At 35.5% G+C, this 16,906-nt stretch overlaps 1 long non-coding RNA gene across 1 annotated transcript; it reads right to left on the bottom strand.

Annotated features, from left to right (window-relative positions):
• Window positions 1–2,715: 2,715 nt before the first annotated feature.
• Window positions 2,716–4,078, bottom strand: LOC127135596 (uncharacterized). Its single transcript, XR_007808616.1, has 2 exons — window positions 3,690–4,078; window positions 2,716–3,063 (listed from the first exon to the last, which is right to left on the bottom strand). It is a non-coding gene; the product is annotated as an uncharacterized LOC127135596 (long non-coding RNA).
• Window positions 4,079–16,906: the final 12,828 nt, after the last annotated feature.

Below are 16,906 nucleotides of genomic sequence, written 5' to 3'. Positions count from 1 at the left end.
TCTTTCCTCTCTTATCTTTGTTTGCTTTAGGACTAGCCCTTCTCTTCTTCTCCCAACTCTAACCAAGCCAAAAATCTTTTTCTTCAAACTTTGACTTTATTTCAAATTAGAAACCTAGGCCTTAAGCCTTTGAATTTTCAAAACCATTTTGATCAATACTCATTGTGAATAAATCTTAATCCAACTCTGACTTCATTTTGTAAATAAATCTAACTTGTAAATATAACTCACTTCAAGTTGTTTTTGTGGTTTCAATGGCCACTTGTTAAAACTTTTCAAAAACATTAGCCATAGGTTTGAGTTATCATAGTGGTTGATGTAAATCTCACCTCATCCTTAGTGATTGGATTATAAGTCTTCCATGCTTATTGTAGGGTTAACCCCTCACTAGTATGCTAAAGCCTTCCTCACATGGTGGATTGTTGGTTTAGGTTGAGTTTTCTCCCTTTGATAACAAAAGACCTTAAGGCTTTTGATTAAAATCGGTTCACCAATCTTTGAGATTATTACCCCGAACTACGAGGTTTTGATCTTCCTTTGTGATGGTACATAGGCAATGGGTTCATCCATTCAAACAACAAAATTTGTAAATATAATCTATTCTATTCTCATCCCTCCAATATTTTCCACAAATCTTTTCACAAATACCAACCTACAACACATATTAGCAAAAAGGGTTCCCTTAGAGTACTAAGGATGTTTTAGGTGCGTAAAACCTTCCCATTTCATAACCAACCCCCTTACCTAGATCTCTGAAATTTTTATTAGTTTTTGATTTGAAAAACTTCTTACTTGGCTTTTGTTCGCCTTTTGCCTTTCCTTTGGACAAATAAAATTGCGGTGGCGACTCCAATTGTATGTTGACTTTTGGTTTAGTCAATAAACCTAAAAGTAACGAAGACCCCGCTACAATGTCAACACTTCTCCACATACCTTCATTTGATTCACTAGTTTTGTAACCTTGGTGAAGAAATCAGTTATGCTTTCATTGTCTTCCATCTGAAGCAATTCATATGTTCTTTTGTGAGTTTGTAACCTCACCTCTTTTACCTTCTCCGTGCCTCCAAACGATTTCTCTAGAATTTCCCATGCTTATTTTGCTGACTCTGCACCACTAACCTTTTCAAAGTTATCTACATCAACATATTGATGGATTATAAAGAGAGCTTTATAATATTTCTTCTTCAATTCTTTATGTGCAACCTTTTCTTGATCTGTCGCGTTTCCTGCAAGTGTTGCTACTCATTCCTTCACAAGATCCCAAGGATCTTGATAACAGAACATAACCTTTATATGTTTGCACCAATTCTCATAATTGTTGTTCTTGAGAATCAGAAGATTTGCTGGAAAATGCCCGATTCGATGATTCGTTGCCATGGTGATTTTCTTCCCACGAATCATTACAACCAGAGCTCTTGATACCAGATTTTGTAAATCCATCAAAACCTATGGAGAATTTCAATCAATCTTGATGAACAAGATTGTTATCACCCACATAATAACAATGAAAAGAGAAGAAAAATGGAGAAAGAAAGATAGTAAAGAACCATGAAGGAGAAGAAGAATTAAATTTTTGTTGAGTTTCTCTCTGCCCACAAACTTTAGAAAACTTATTATTCACTTTGCAACGGCAAAATACTGTGAATTACAATGTTATGAATACTTTATTCACTTCATTACAAGAATAAGGGTTACTCCATCTATTTATAGATTTAGGTTAGCTGGACCCCAAGCCAAAGCCCAAAATAGCTAACACTTCTAAAATAGGCCTAAGTCGAAATCATGTGTGAAGCAACATGCTTCAACACTTCGACACACTAACATAACTCAACACACTAGGTGGTTTGACATTTCCTTGCTTCTGTCGAGCAACCTGCTTCGACATAAGGAATTACAATTCAACAGATCAAGCCCTAGGTTTTTGGTATTTCTCATCATATGGAAACAATGGGGTAAAATCCTAATTTCTTGATCTTTGGGACCTTAGTTCATGGAGGTCACGTCATGGTATTCATTTGTGCATCAAAATCCTAATTCTTAACTTTGGTACTATTGGATCTTGTGATTGACCTTTTGAGCTTTGACTTGATCACCAAACCCTAATTCTGGGCCCATGTGTTAGGAAGATGTGATTGTGGAGCTTTTATGCTTGGTTGGAATCTTGAAACCCTAATCGGGGAGCCTTGGCACTTGTGTGCCTTGTTGGCTTGATGTTTGACCTTGGGATTGACTGAAACCCTAATTCATTGGGAAGAGATTCTTGACCATCATGTCATACATCATCAATCATCGAATTTGCTTTGTGGATGGAAATCATTCATCAAGTTTGTCATTTGGTTTACATGTCTACAAACTTGGTATTTCATTTGACCCAAGGCTTTGTTCAAGCATCCATACATATGCATTCCATTTGACCATTCCTAATCCATTAATTCCAAGCCTATGATGCTTTCAAGTTCATAAGTCCATGGCCATTGGTTCATGATTCATAAATGCATGGTTTCTTGATCTTATGGTCCATTGTTTTTCATTGTTCCATTGTGATTCATGGTGCATCGTAGTCCATTAACTCTTAATTCATCTACTTGTTTTACATTTAGTTCATGTGGTGCATTCATGATCTTTATGGTTCAAGTGTTCTAATGTCATGTTTCAAACTTGGTTTTTAGGTAAAATTCATTTACAAATCAAACTTTTTTCACATTCAATCATGGCCTTTTCATTCAAATAATGGTCATTTATTCATAAATTAGCATAAACAATGTTCTTTACAAAATAAAATATCAAAATTTCATTTTTTTTAAGTTGACTTGATGTTTGACCTTGCAACCTTGGTATATTATCAACATGACACCAATCCAATAATTCTTCTTCAACATGACACCAATCCAAACATCAAGCCAATAATTCTTCTTCTCCTTCATGGTTATTTACTATATTTCTTAAGGAAAAGATTGTTGGCTTGATTTTTGACCTTTCAACCTTGGTATATTATCAACATGACACCAATCCACATCCTGCAATAATACATTCCACATTCAACATGGCAGCAAATCCACCACACTGCAGTACATCTCAACATCAGTAGCATATCATCCAAACACAAGCAAATCAACTCATTTCAGACTAAACTCTCATTATTCTTCACCAAGTTAACACTTAATTGAATTTAATATTTCCATCTGATTAATTAACATCACCGACTAACTAATTAGCCTGCATATATCCATCTTTTTTCACATTAACAGAAAATGAATTTAACTCGATTTAGTTAACATTTTAACAGAAAACTCTGTTACAGTTAAAACTCAAATTCAGTTAACACCTTCCTCTAACTGATTTTCATAATATAACTAACATAACTAACTATTTGACAATGTGATTAAATCTCAACCAATTTCCATTTCATTGATCTAACAGAGCTAATAGAGAGAGTTAATTCCTCTTTTATAAATTGCTTTCATCTTCACTTATTCATGGCTCTCAATCATTCTTCCATTGAACTCGATTCTTCACACTCTCATTCTCTCATTCAGAACTCAAATTTCCTCTCTCTAATCCACATTGCACTCACACGATTCAAAGTAAGGTTCAGAAGAAGAAGATCCATATAGGAAGAATTGTAAGAAGAAGAAGAAGAAGAAGAAGAAGCAAGGAGAAGAAGATTTGAAGGTTTCAGAGGAGTTTACCTGGAATTTCTGGCACCTGCTCCGGTGATTACTTCCTTTCATCTTCATCAATTTGACTCGAACAAGTTACCATAATGTAGAGCTTGTTGATATGAATCAAAGCCCTAACGTCTAGGGCTTTGATTCCACACATCCATCATTTAGTTTTTGTTCTTGGATTTAGGGTTCTTGCATCTTTTTCTTCGATCTAGAATTTTTACGAGGAATTAGGTGAATTCTTTTATGGATTTGAACTGAGCATAGAATTTATATTGTTTTGTTATAAGTGATTTCTTGTATGGTGGCTCCACCGCCGCCGGTGGTAAGCTCCGATGCGGTGGAGGGAAGAGAATGAAGATGAAGCTCATTTTAAATTTTCAGAGCACGTGTAAAACATGAAGAATGTGTTTCACGTGACTTTTCTCATCTGAACTCAAATTTCCCTATCCCCTGCATATCTGGATTGGGCCAGCTCGTTCCTTGGGCCTAGTTGTTGCTTCTGGCACCCTGATCCACACAATAGACCCCATGTTTTCATTATTTTCCTTTAATTTCATTTTCTTTTTGTTTTAATTGTTTTTTAATTGATTTTTGGCATGATTTGATTTCTGATTTTACATTTTTGCATGAGATTTAATTTTTAGAATTGATATTATGATTGATTAGTTTTAGCTTAATATTTTTTAATCATGAAAATAATCATATCATTAGCATTTTAATTAGATATTAATTCGGAATTAATTAGGATTTAACTAGATTTTGATTAATTTTGAAATATTAGGATTTAGAATTAATTCCAATTTGATTAATCTATCGAATATTAACTCTTTTACCCCTAGGGTTTAGAAACCTCTTGTTATACATGTCCCCTTAGTTATAGGGCTTGTTTAGAATCAATTAGCATGTAATTAACTGATTAATTCATTAGGTTCTTTTGCAAATGATTTAACTGTTATTCTTCATTCCCACTGATTAAGTTGATCAAAGTTTACTTTGATCAACCAAATCTTTTGATCTGTGCTAATTCCCCAAGCTTGCTCAAGTGATCAAAAGATCCTTGATCACTTGATATGGCAAGTCTATTGTGTTAAAGTTGTATTGGATCTTAGAAGCTGAAGACTCAAGATCAAGTTCAAGACTTCAAGTCAGTACAAGGCATTCACATTGCAGATAAAATGGACTACTATTCAAGCACAATAAAGGTGTATCAACACTTGTAAATCATAATTCAAGTTGTGTGCCATGAGCCATACGCATTAGAGAGGGGATGAGAGGGATCATTCATATCCTCATTATGAATATCTTTGGGTACGAGATGAATGACCCAGTTGTTCAGAGTATTTATATATATTCATAGACTTTAGTATAAATTGAATCAAATGATTGTCAAGTCTTTTTATTCATAAGCAACACTTAATTATAAGGAGTAACAAGGAGAGTCTTCTTCAACAACTTGCCAGTTATGATGAGTATCACATGCCATGAGCCTTAAGTAGTAAAGAAGGGGTGAGAGGGAGAATTCCTATCCTCATTCTGAATATCTTTAGGCACGGAACGAACGACTCAGATGCTCATAGAATTCATCTTTACTCATAGACTTTAGTGTGGTTCAAGTCAAATGACTGTCAAGTCTTGTACAACTCTGTTCTCATTTCTTCCCAGTCATATACTGCTTCTTGGGACCAAATACCATTTTTCTTTGGATTCCTTTGATAACTTTGGGTCAATAACTAATACCCACCTTTGAATCATGAGCTCTTATTTGTCTTGTTAATCCTAGTTGTTTAGACAAATAATCCCTTTTGTTCTCTTTAAAGTCCTAATGTTAGGCAAAACCCCTTTCTTTTCGTCATACCATATATTGGTTCATGCCACCGTTTCTCTTTGATTCAAATATCATTACCCCGTGGATTCTAACAATACCATTGTATTTTGGTACAAGTTATACTTTTCATCACTTTAGTCATACCCTTTCATTTGTGTTTGTCTTGTCGATCCTAATTGCTTAGGTAAACACATTTTTTAAGTTCTTTCCGTCTTAGTTCTATGAACTACGGAGCTCTGAATTTCTCATTAAACAATGAGAGTAATAGACACAAGAGTTCGAATCCTTGGCGAACACATTAATTATTCTTCTTCCCTAGGTCACCATCCAGATCTTTCATCATCCATCATTCAATACCTTCATTCATCCCTAGTGATATAATTTTTTCTTTGAACAAAATACACTATTTCTTTGGACTCCATACATACTTTTGGGCCAATAACCAATGCATGCTTCTAAATCAAAAGCCTTATGTTTGTCTTGTATAGACAAACAACCCAAATTATTTCACTTTTCCTTGTAAGTCCTTATATACGCAAAACCCTTTGTTTTTGGCTTGATGCCAGCTTTCCTCGTTGGTTCAGACATACCTACCCAATAGGTTCAAATAACATCATCCTTTGGTTCAAACCATACCTTTATCATAACTTCTTTTATCTCCCACCTTTAGTTCTATGAACGATGGAGCTCCGAATTCCTTATTGCACTATAAGGATACATAGGCATGAGGACCATAATCCTCACCAAGCACTTTGTTTATTACTTTCTTTTTACCTTTTACTTTTGCGAGTAATCATAGATAGTAACACCCATCCAAGCATAGATTAATCAAAATGGTTCTCGTTGAGTACAATGGATGTGAGGGATGCTAATACCTTCCCATTGCATAACTGGCTTCCTTACTCGTTTCTCTTCCCCGAGGTCTTACCGATGTTTTCCCTTTCCTTCTGGAATAAATAAACTTAGATGGTGACTCTATTGTATCTTTGAGCGTGCGATGCGCTCAGGTATTTTTCACGTAGCTTCAAAATGTCCTTGTATTTTTACAAGATATTAATCACTCAAACAGACACCAACAAGTGAGCTTTTACACTTCCTCTCTTTTACACTCTAAAGCTTCAAGTCTTCTTGACGAGGCTTGAGATGTTACCAATTTGATTACCATCATTTAAGAGTTAAAGGTTTAAACTAGTTGCAATCATAAATAGATGTCTAGCTTGTTTTGGAGGGATAACCATCTTGTACATTTTTTTACTGATTAAGTTGTCTTCAGTATTTGCTTGAATTCAAGTGCTATCATCATCAAAATCATATCTTAAGCATCAAATCCATGTAATCCTTAAATCATAATAAGTTACCGATTGGCTTATATCTTGTTATCCAGAGGATTCATCATTCTTTTTTATGATGACAACACATCTCTTAGGGGGGTGGTAAAAAAGAAAACAAATAGGTGAACTTTGGAGTGGTTAAACTTCCTCTCACATAAGTAGAGAGTATACTCTACTCCCGCTGAGAGTATACTTCTCTTGGTCATAATCAAAAAGGTGTATAAAGATGCTAGAGATTAAAGGTAAATATGTAGCACATAAATAAAACACTCAAAAATATTTTGCTAAGAAAGGAAAAAATGAATTTGATCAAAAGGAAAACATTTTCATTGAGAAAAAGCATACTTAGTACAAAAGAAGAATGCAAAATAACATAGAGAAATTTAAAAATGAAGCATAATACATTTAAAACAAGAAGACAACTAATAACTAACTAATTTCCATCCTCATCATCATCGCTAGAAATGATTTGGGATATGAGTTGAACATCAACGAGCTTCTTTGTAAGTCGACAAATCCTTGAGTTTGTCCTCCTTTGCATCTTAATCATCTCTTGTTGGTTTTGGAGGAGGTTGTCGAGGATAGTGTTGGAAGACGAGATAGGAGGTATGTCTCGACATTTTGTACTTGTTATTATGCTCTTGGTGGTGCTTTTGGAGGTAGTGAAATTAATTCCCCATTTTCAATTTTATACCTTATATGACTTAAGATGCTTTTTTCTATTCTTGATTGTTCAATATTTGAATCCTCCTCCTCTATATCATAGCCAGTTTGCACTAAGATTTTCGTGACTAGTTTATTGTATGGTAAAAGCGTGTTCTTCTTTTTGATCCCCGTCATATGATGAGTCACTATATCAACCCAATTTTTCTCAATTCTATTATCCAAAAACCAAATTGGAGGTAATTCAAACTTGTTTAGGTGGGTATAGTTTCTCTTTTTTTTTTAAAGAACAAGATTCGCCATACAATAAGATACTCAAATATCCAGGCGTATTAAGATAACAATGAGGGAGTAGGAAAAATAGAGGTTAGATCAGTCAGAAAAGAATCAGCTGCATTATCAAAATTAAAATCTTTACCTTATTCAGTTTCATCATACTTATAGTCGTTGTAGGGAAGATTAAAAATTTGTGTGAACTCTTAAAGACTTAGTTGGATTGAATGTTTCTTCACTTCATAACTGATAATTCCATTTGCGTATTTGATGTTGGCATAGAAAAAACTCATAAATGTGAGATATCTTTCTTTGGGTACTTCAAAGACAAACTTCCTCAATCCGACCTTAGTTATGGCTTAGACAAAGTTGTAATCTTTGAAGATTTTCTTATCCAAGTAGTGAGACTCAAAGATTTGTCTTTCTTCATAGTAACCTTTGAATTTTGTTTCTTTCACTTGGGTTAAAAAGGTTTTGAAGTTGTATGAGGATGAGCCTTCAGTGGCGTGTGCTTTCTTAGGTTCCATTGGTGATGATGATGAAGAGAGGAAGAGTAAAATTTTCTATAGAAAACACCTAAGTATGCAAGCAAGAGAAGTAGAATGAGATGAAAAGAATGAAGATATAATACCTATTTATAGGGTCTCTCTACTTGATTATATCTTTCTTCTAATATATTAGATCATTAAATGCAGCAGTTAAACATTGGAAACTAGCCATTGTGTTATTTTCCAATGTCCTAATCGATTAATTCCTTCTCCTAATCAATTATTTTGTGCAGGGTGCGCCTGATTTGAAATTTGAACCCATCTAATTTATTAGATCCTGAATCTAATAGATTAGTTAGTGCATTTCCAGCATCTTTTGGTGTTTTGGGGCCTCAGATTTGGGTTTTTGCTTTGGCACCCTACTTTTTAAACCCTTCTTCATCCTGTTTGCACCTCTTAAATATTCAGTAATTTGATAAAACCTCCTCCTTTTGAGGGAATGACAAAATAATGTCTCAAATTCTTCTCTATGAATCGTTGGATAAGAGAGTTGATTAACAAATGACGAGATAGATGAATCAATTACATATTTATCATCACAACCTACTAAGAGGCTAATTTATCATCACATGTCATGAATGTTGAGACCATCCTCAATGAAATGCGCTTTTATCATGTTCATTTAGATATATAATTAGCGAACATTCTTGGATCACAAGCATCAAACGCCATTCAACACATATTGAATACTCAAAGGAGCAACAAGGAGAGTCTTCTTCAATAACTTATCAGTTATGATGAGTATCACATGCCATGAGCCTTAAGTAGTAAAGAATGGGTGAGAAGGAGCATTCATATCTTCATTTTGAATATCTTTGGGTACAAGACGAATGACTCAGTTTCTCAGAGTATTCATCTTTGCTCATAGACTTTAGTGTGGTTCAATTCAAATGAATGTCAAGTCTCGTGCAACTCCATTCTTATTTCTTCTCAGTGATATACTGCTTCTTGGGACCAAATACCATTTTTCTTTGGATTTCATTGATACCTTTGGGTCAATAAACAATACCCACCTTTGATTCAAGATATATTGTTTGTCTTGTTAATCCTAGTTGTTTAGACAAACAATCCCTTTTGTTCTCTTGAAAGTCCTAATGTTAGGCAAAACCCCTTTCTTTTTACCACACCATATATTGGTGCATGCCACCTTTGCTGTTTGATTCAAATATCATTGCCATGTGGACTCCAACAATACCATTGTCTTTTGGTACAAGTTATATTTTTCATCACTTTAGTCATACCCTTTTCATTTGTGTTTGCCTTGTCAGTCCTAGTTGCTTAGGCAAACACCTTTTTTCAGTTCTTTCCGTCTCAGTTCTATGAACTACGTGTAGCGGTAAATTCATGACCATCAAGCTATGGATAAACTTAACATCAATAAAACCAGAGTCGCCACCGCGCTTTTATTGTTTCCAAAGGAAAAGGGAAAAGTACAAACAAAACCCAAAGATAAGAAGTTTTCAAATCAAAACTAATAAAATGTCAGAGATTACAGGTAAGGGGTTGGTTAGACAGAGGGAAGGTGGAAATAGAAACCCAAATTGATCATGAGAGGAATTTTCATCTGATCAATACCATCCATTCATTTTGGGAGATGAAATATACATTTCATCAATCCCCTAAATCCAATGGTATTGATCAAACAAAAGTCAAATCAATCATGACCAAGACCCAAACAGAAAGTTAAACATCACAAGACCAATTAAATGGCTCAACACAAATTTTAAACAATTATTCAATTAATAATCAATTTTAAAATGAATTTAAATGCATTTTAAATGAACAAAATCTCAAATCCCTTTAAAACACCAAATAAATGGCCAAGGGATTTATCCTAGGTCAAACAAGGTCAAATGACCTTAGACAAAAAAAATCATAATTTTTGGAAAGTCAAAAGTATTTTAAAACAATTAAAAATAAGTCAAAAAAACATTTAATTCATGAAAAATATCAAAATTAATCCAAAAAATGATTTTAATTCAAAATATGAAAGAGGAAAATATTTAAAGATTTTTGGTGAAAGTCCCATATTTTTTGGATTAAAAATAAAATTTCTATGAATTAAACAAAATAAATGGACTAAACATAAAATCAGAAATAAAAACGAAAATAGAAAAAACGAGGGCCATCAGATCTCCCTCATTAATTGAGGTGGCAGATCTGATGGCCAACACACGCTATCCACCAAACACCCTAGTCAACACGCATGTAGCAATGGTAATCAAAATGGATGATCAGGATTAGAATGTGGCCTCATGATCAGATGGTCTTGACAATGCCAGCACACCACCGGAGCCATAACTCCGATCATCTTCTCCGATGGACCTCACCGGACCGGTCCACCCTCAACCATTAAGAAAATGAAAAATAAGGACACTATTTTAAAGAGAAAAAGCCCAAGAGCTCGAATCTGCCCTCAATTTTGTCCAATTCAAAATATATTAAGAGATATGAGGAATTGAATTTTGAGGTACACGATCTGAGTTGCTTCAATTTTACCTCAAAGCAACTCAATCTTGTTGCCTACATTGGTAAGTCTTCAAACAACCAATAAACAAAGAGAATGGTGGAAAATTGAGAGAGAATCGAAGGCTTGAAGTTTTTAAAAATTCACCTTGGGGTAGTAGTGATTTGGCTTGATCTCAATATGAATCCACTTGGTTCTTCCTCTTCTTGCCTGCAGTGATCAATTGAGATGAATATGACAATGAATCCTTGGAGTTTGAATCTTAAAACAAAAGGAGAAATTCAAACTTAACTTCAAAGAAATCTTCAAGGAATTTTATGGAGTAGGGTTCTGGGTTAGCTTGGCAAGGCTTGGGCAATGTGTGTGTGTAATTCGGAGTCCAATGCTCTTGTATTTATAGGCTACATAATTCATTTTGACACCAATCCAAAAAATGTCAAAACTAGCAATCTTGTGCATGGGTGCATGGGCATTGAATTAGGCCCAACCAATTATACAATCCACTTCCAATTCATGCACATTTGATATTGAGGTCATCACATGGAAGCATGCAAAAAGAATTAATCATTTGAGTGTAAAAGTTACCAAAACAAACCCAACAAAGGAACCATGTGCAAGTCCCTCAATTCTTGTCCAAATGAAGTGACCCTGGATGATTTGGAAAGGTTACATTAAGGGGAACAACTTTAATGTTGAACACTTTTCCATTTCGAATTTTGAGGTGGAAGTTGGAGAAATCAAACATGGTTGAAATTTTTCTAAGTACAAAGTCAAATGACCACTTCTTCCATCTTGAATAAGTTTTGCTATGAGCTCCAAATGAGAATGGTTTCTTCATTAAAGTTGTATCTCTTCCCTTCCTATTTAATTTGGTCACAAATTTGACATCATTTGGATTTGGAATGAGGGAGTTATTAAATTTATAAGTTGAGGAAAATGGCTTGTTCAATGGTAATGGTCCAAAATGACCTATAATGTTTCCTCTTGGCACATACCCTTGCATGTTGAATTTGACATTTCTCAAAGAATAAAAGTTGGAGAAGATATCTTGAAATGAATCATGAAACTTGGATGGCCTTAATATCATACAAATTGAGCAAGTTATGGTCCTTGTAAGTTGACCTTCTAACTAGGGTACAAACAAAATGACCTATAATCTTTCACCATAAAAAATGACTTTCCAAAAAAAACTAGATCTTGATACCAACATGAAAGTTGTTTGGAATGTCATAAAGAGTAACTTTGATCTTGGAATCATTTTCATATGAAAATAATTGTAGGAGATAGGGTCTAGGCAACCCCCAGTTTTGACCATTGACTTTCTCTAGCCAACCTCTTTGAACCAACTTGCAAACTTGAAGTTATCTTGATCTTTGGGGATCATGGAGTATCATATATGCTTTATATTATGTATAATGAATTATACCTTGATATATTTGACCAATTGTTGAATAAACTTATTGAGGAAGTCACACAAGATACCCAGATGAATTAGGGTTTCCAAGACAAACAAGCTTCAAACTCTTGATGAATTCTTGATCAAAATGAAAAATAATGAACATGAGGATCCATATATGATGTTTAGAACCATTGTGAACCTTTCCTTGATTGATCTATTTCCATGAGGTTCTCAAACCCTAGTTGTGAGCTTGATAGGGCACAGGTGGATGCACACACTACCTAAAAAGAAACAAAGCTACACTCGACATATATTTGGTATTTTGGTTAGTAAACAAAGAAAAATAAAGTATAATACAAACAAATGTGCTTGGTGATGTCTCCCCATGCAAACCCAATGAATGAGGGTTAAGGAGAATGTCAAGGTGTGATCCCAAAGTCAATGCAAATTATGAGATAACATGAAGGATCTTATGGTCAAAATTGGGGTCTTACAGCTGCCCCTATTTAAGGAAATTCTAGCTGAGAATGTGAAGGTTAAAATCTTCGTATCAAATCAGTAGAATGGACTTAAATAACAACATCAAGAAACAAATTTTGGTCCCTAAGAGACCTCATGATGCATATGATATGAATGCAAAATAATCTTTGTGAGGAAGATATTGTCACAAAGGAAAAGAATCTGGAGAAACTGAAAGTCCACAGGAGCACAATGCATTCCATAAGGAAAAGCTCACTGGGGAGACGGAGTCTTTAGGGGGGAAAAGCCATGTGTATGCCAGGCTACGACTTGAAAAAGTGCTGGGAGACACAAGGGGATCTTCCATGAGACTAAATCAATGGAAGGACTCGGTCGGGGAAAAAGGAGATTTGCATATATTGGGATAACACCAATACAACAAGAAATACCTACATGGAAAATGCGTATATCAGAATAAAGCTGAAATACTCACGCAAAAGGGCATTCGTTTTCATTAAGAAATACGAAACTAAACTCAACTAGGGAAGAAAAACTTCAACACGGGAGTAAAAGAGATATATTATCTATTACCGGTTATTGGGTAAGAAGCTAATACACTCGGACAGATGGATATCCGTTACCGGTTAGGGTAAACATATAAAGGATGACTCATTGAGGAAAAAAAGGTGCCTTCACTATCAGTTACTGGGTAAGAATGACCTACTGGGAAAAAGAAACCAAATAGGATTTACAACTACCTATTACTGGGCAGAAGACCAAAGAGAGAGTATCTGTCACTGATTAAAGTGAAATATCAAGGATAAACTCAAAGGAAGAATATCTATCATCGGTTAAGATGCACATATCAAGGATAGACTGCCGAGGAAAAATGGTAATTACAACTACGGGTTACTGGGTAGAACACCAAAGAAAGAGTATTTGTCACTGGTTAAAGTGAACATATCAAGGATAGACTCAGAGGGGAAAAATAGGATTTACATCTACCAATTACTGGGTAGAAGACCGAAGAGAAAGTATTCATCACTGGTTAAAGTGAACATATCTAGGATAGACTCAGAGGTGAAAATAGGATTTACATCTACCAGTTACTAGGTAGAAGACCGCAGAGAAGATAAAATTCGTCACTGGTTAGAGTGAACATATCAAGGATAGACTCTTTCGAGAATAAAATGGATTACGACTACCTTCTTACTGGGTAGAAAACAAAACAGGAAGAATATATGTCATCGGTTAGGGTAAACATATCAAGGATAGACTTGCTAGGGAAACGTGAGAACGAATCCACTGGAGAAAAATAAAGAAGTAAATTACCTTTTACTGGTTACTGGGTACAGGTAAAGTACTTAACATCAAGAAGAATATTATCAGTTACTGGGTAATAAACTCGAGGAGGACCAAAAGATCTATCTAGGTAAGAACTAGAAAGAAACGGTCAAACAAAGACTCAACCCAATAAGGACATAACTCAATGGGAGTGGTTCCACCCAGGTAAAGCACTAGGGAGGCCACTAAAATGATAATTATCCACGAGGAAATAACTCAATGGGGAATGAGAAAGGATAAACTCTTTCTGCTTAAGGGGCTAACACTCTACAACTAAAGGAGGACACACACACCAAATATGCATGGGGAAATAACATCACCAAAACAGGGGATCAGAAGAAAAATCAATGCGATAAAATGAATAGTAAAATATCTGATGTTGGGTTTTATGCATGAATATGCATGGATATGATCGTGATTACGCTGATGTTGTGTTTTATGACGAAGATTTGAATCATCACTACTAAACACTCGGCTAATCTCAACAAGATGGAAACAACTATTGGAGAATTTGCTAGGGGTGAAAATAAATCCTCTAGCTCAGAATAAATTCAACTCCGGCTGGGGAAAAATACGAAGAACATGCATCCCGCCAAACATGGCAAACTTCACGGGGGGAAGAGAGCACTGCTGAAAATATCAACCAAACATGCTAAGGATAAAGATGGATCTGCTAAGGATCCTAACGAGTCGACATTGCAGGGAATTTTAAGTCAACACCATATCAAATGGGAGACAACCTTGCAGGGGACATTACCAATACTGCTCAGAACCAAATCTTGCTAGGAATGGGGGGAACTTCCATCAGAAGACGAAACTCCACCGGGGATTCAGGAGGTAAAACTCTGAGTGAGGAATCAGGAAAACTGTTGGAGATACTGTGACCTGCCGGAACAGATCAAAGACCATCAAACCCTTTAATAATCATCAGATTCTTCTTGGGGATTGCGAAATAAACCCATTCCAAGTCAAAGATAACCGGATCTACCAACTCACGCAGAGGAGAAGCTATCGCGGCTATACAACACCCATAAATGCAAAGGGGATTTGGAGACCAAATAACGGTTCCAAGATATCCAGGGTTCATTCATTAAGTCAGAAACTGGGGAATGCAAAAACATGAATATCTCAGTCGTGGACAAATGAATTGCAAAGGGAACCAATCATCGGCTTAACTGGGGATGATAAGTTGCTAGGGGAGTAACTTATCAACCATGCTGGGGATGTACGACAAACTATTGGGGAGGAAAAAGTCATTAAACCAACTGCTTGGGGAAGACCAAAAATGCTTCTCACTTCAAGACTTACCTGTTCTTAGATTGTTGTTGACATTCCTTGCTGAAATTGATTATTCTTAAAGTAAATGTTTTATTATTTTTGAGAAAAATGATTATTCATTGATTTATTTATTTCGAAATTATCATCATAAAAATTCAATTTTAAAACAGAAAAGAATAAGAATACAAGATAATTGTATAAAAGCTCAACTTTATTTAATAGAATGGTAGTCAACAAATGGCGGGACTCCATGGATCTTTACAAAGTTTGAAAATGGTAATTTACATGGAAAAGGGCTAAATACATTGATCACTACTCTCTCTACCAACTTTAAAATCCACAGTGATTGTCTTCGGTTGAGAATGATAAATCAAAACCAAATGACTGCTCAAAACTGCTTCAAAGGTCATGACCAGTCGGATGCAGTTACTTCCCATAATCCCTTATTTTGCCTAGATTGCCCCAAGATGGGGTACTCTATCTACCAGGATGAATTTTTCTGTTTTATATCTCTAACTTTTGCTTGGATCACCCTTTCAGGTTTTCAATCCACCGAGACGCTCATTTTTGCCTAAGCCGTCCTTTCGGGTTTTAAACTTAGAGAGTTGTTCTTTTTTCTTTTTTAGGCGAAGTATTTCTTGATTGCATCGGTGTTCACAAGACACGTGAAATATTCACCATCCATAGTTGTAAGAATCAAAGCACCGCCTGAAAAGGCTCTCTTTACAACATACGGGCCTTCATAATTAGGAGTCTATTTGCCCCTAGCATCAAATTTGAAAGATAGAATCTTCTTGAGCACGATATCACCTTCTCTGAACAAACGAGGCTTGACCTTCTTATCAAGAGATTCATTCATTCTCTATTGATATAACTGACCATGACACAGGGCATTCAACCTCTTCTCTTCAATCAAATTTAGCTGGTCATATCTAGTCTAACATCATTCATATTTAGTCAACTTGGCTTCCACCAGGATACGCAACGACGAGATTTCAACCTCCACGGGGGTCACAACTTCCATGCCATAAACAAGAGAGAAAGGGGCTGCACCTGTTGAAGTGTGGATGGATGTACGGTACCCATGCAAAGCAAATGAGAGCATCTCATGCCAATCTTTATATGTCACAACCATCTTCTGAATGATCCTGTTGATATTCTTGTTTGCAGCTTCAACAACCCCATTCATCTTGGGTATGTAGGGAGAAGAGTTATGATGTGAAATCTTGAAGTCTTTGCAAAGAGATTCCACCATATTATCATTCAAGTTAGATCCATTATCGGCATATAATATGATTCTTGATAAACGTTACAACAACTTGCTTGGTCACATTCGCATACGATGTCGCTTCAACCCACTTTGTGAAGTAATCAATAGCCACCAGAATGAAACGATGTCCGTTCGAAGTTTTGGGCTTAATCATATCAATTCCCCACATGGAGAAGGGCCATGGAGAGGAAATGACATTCAACAGTGTTGGAGGAACATGAATCTTATCTCCACCATTGAAACTCAGGGTGTTGCAAGCTAACCACTCCATCAAACTGGCCAACCATTATATCTTGAGTGACATGGGCTTGCGCTAGCACTTTCAATAATGCATTCATATGAGCTAGGAAACACATAAGCAAGGACAAAATGGAAATTTTT

The sequence above is a fragment of the Lathyrus oleraceus genome, chromosome 4 (genome assembly GCF_024323335.1).
Source record: "Lathyrus oleraceus cultivar Zhongwan6 chromosome 4, CAAS_Psat_ZW6_1.0, whole genome shotgun sequence".
NCBI lineage: Eukaryota > Viridiplantae > Streptophyta > Magnoliopsida > Fabales > Fabaceae > Lathyrus > Lathyrus oleraceus.
This window is presented reverse-complemented; position numbering and strand designations above follow the sequence as displayed.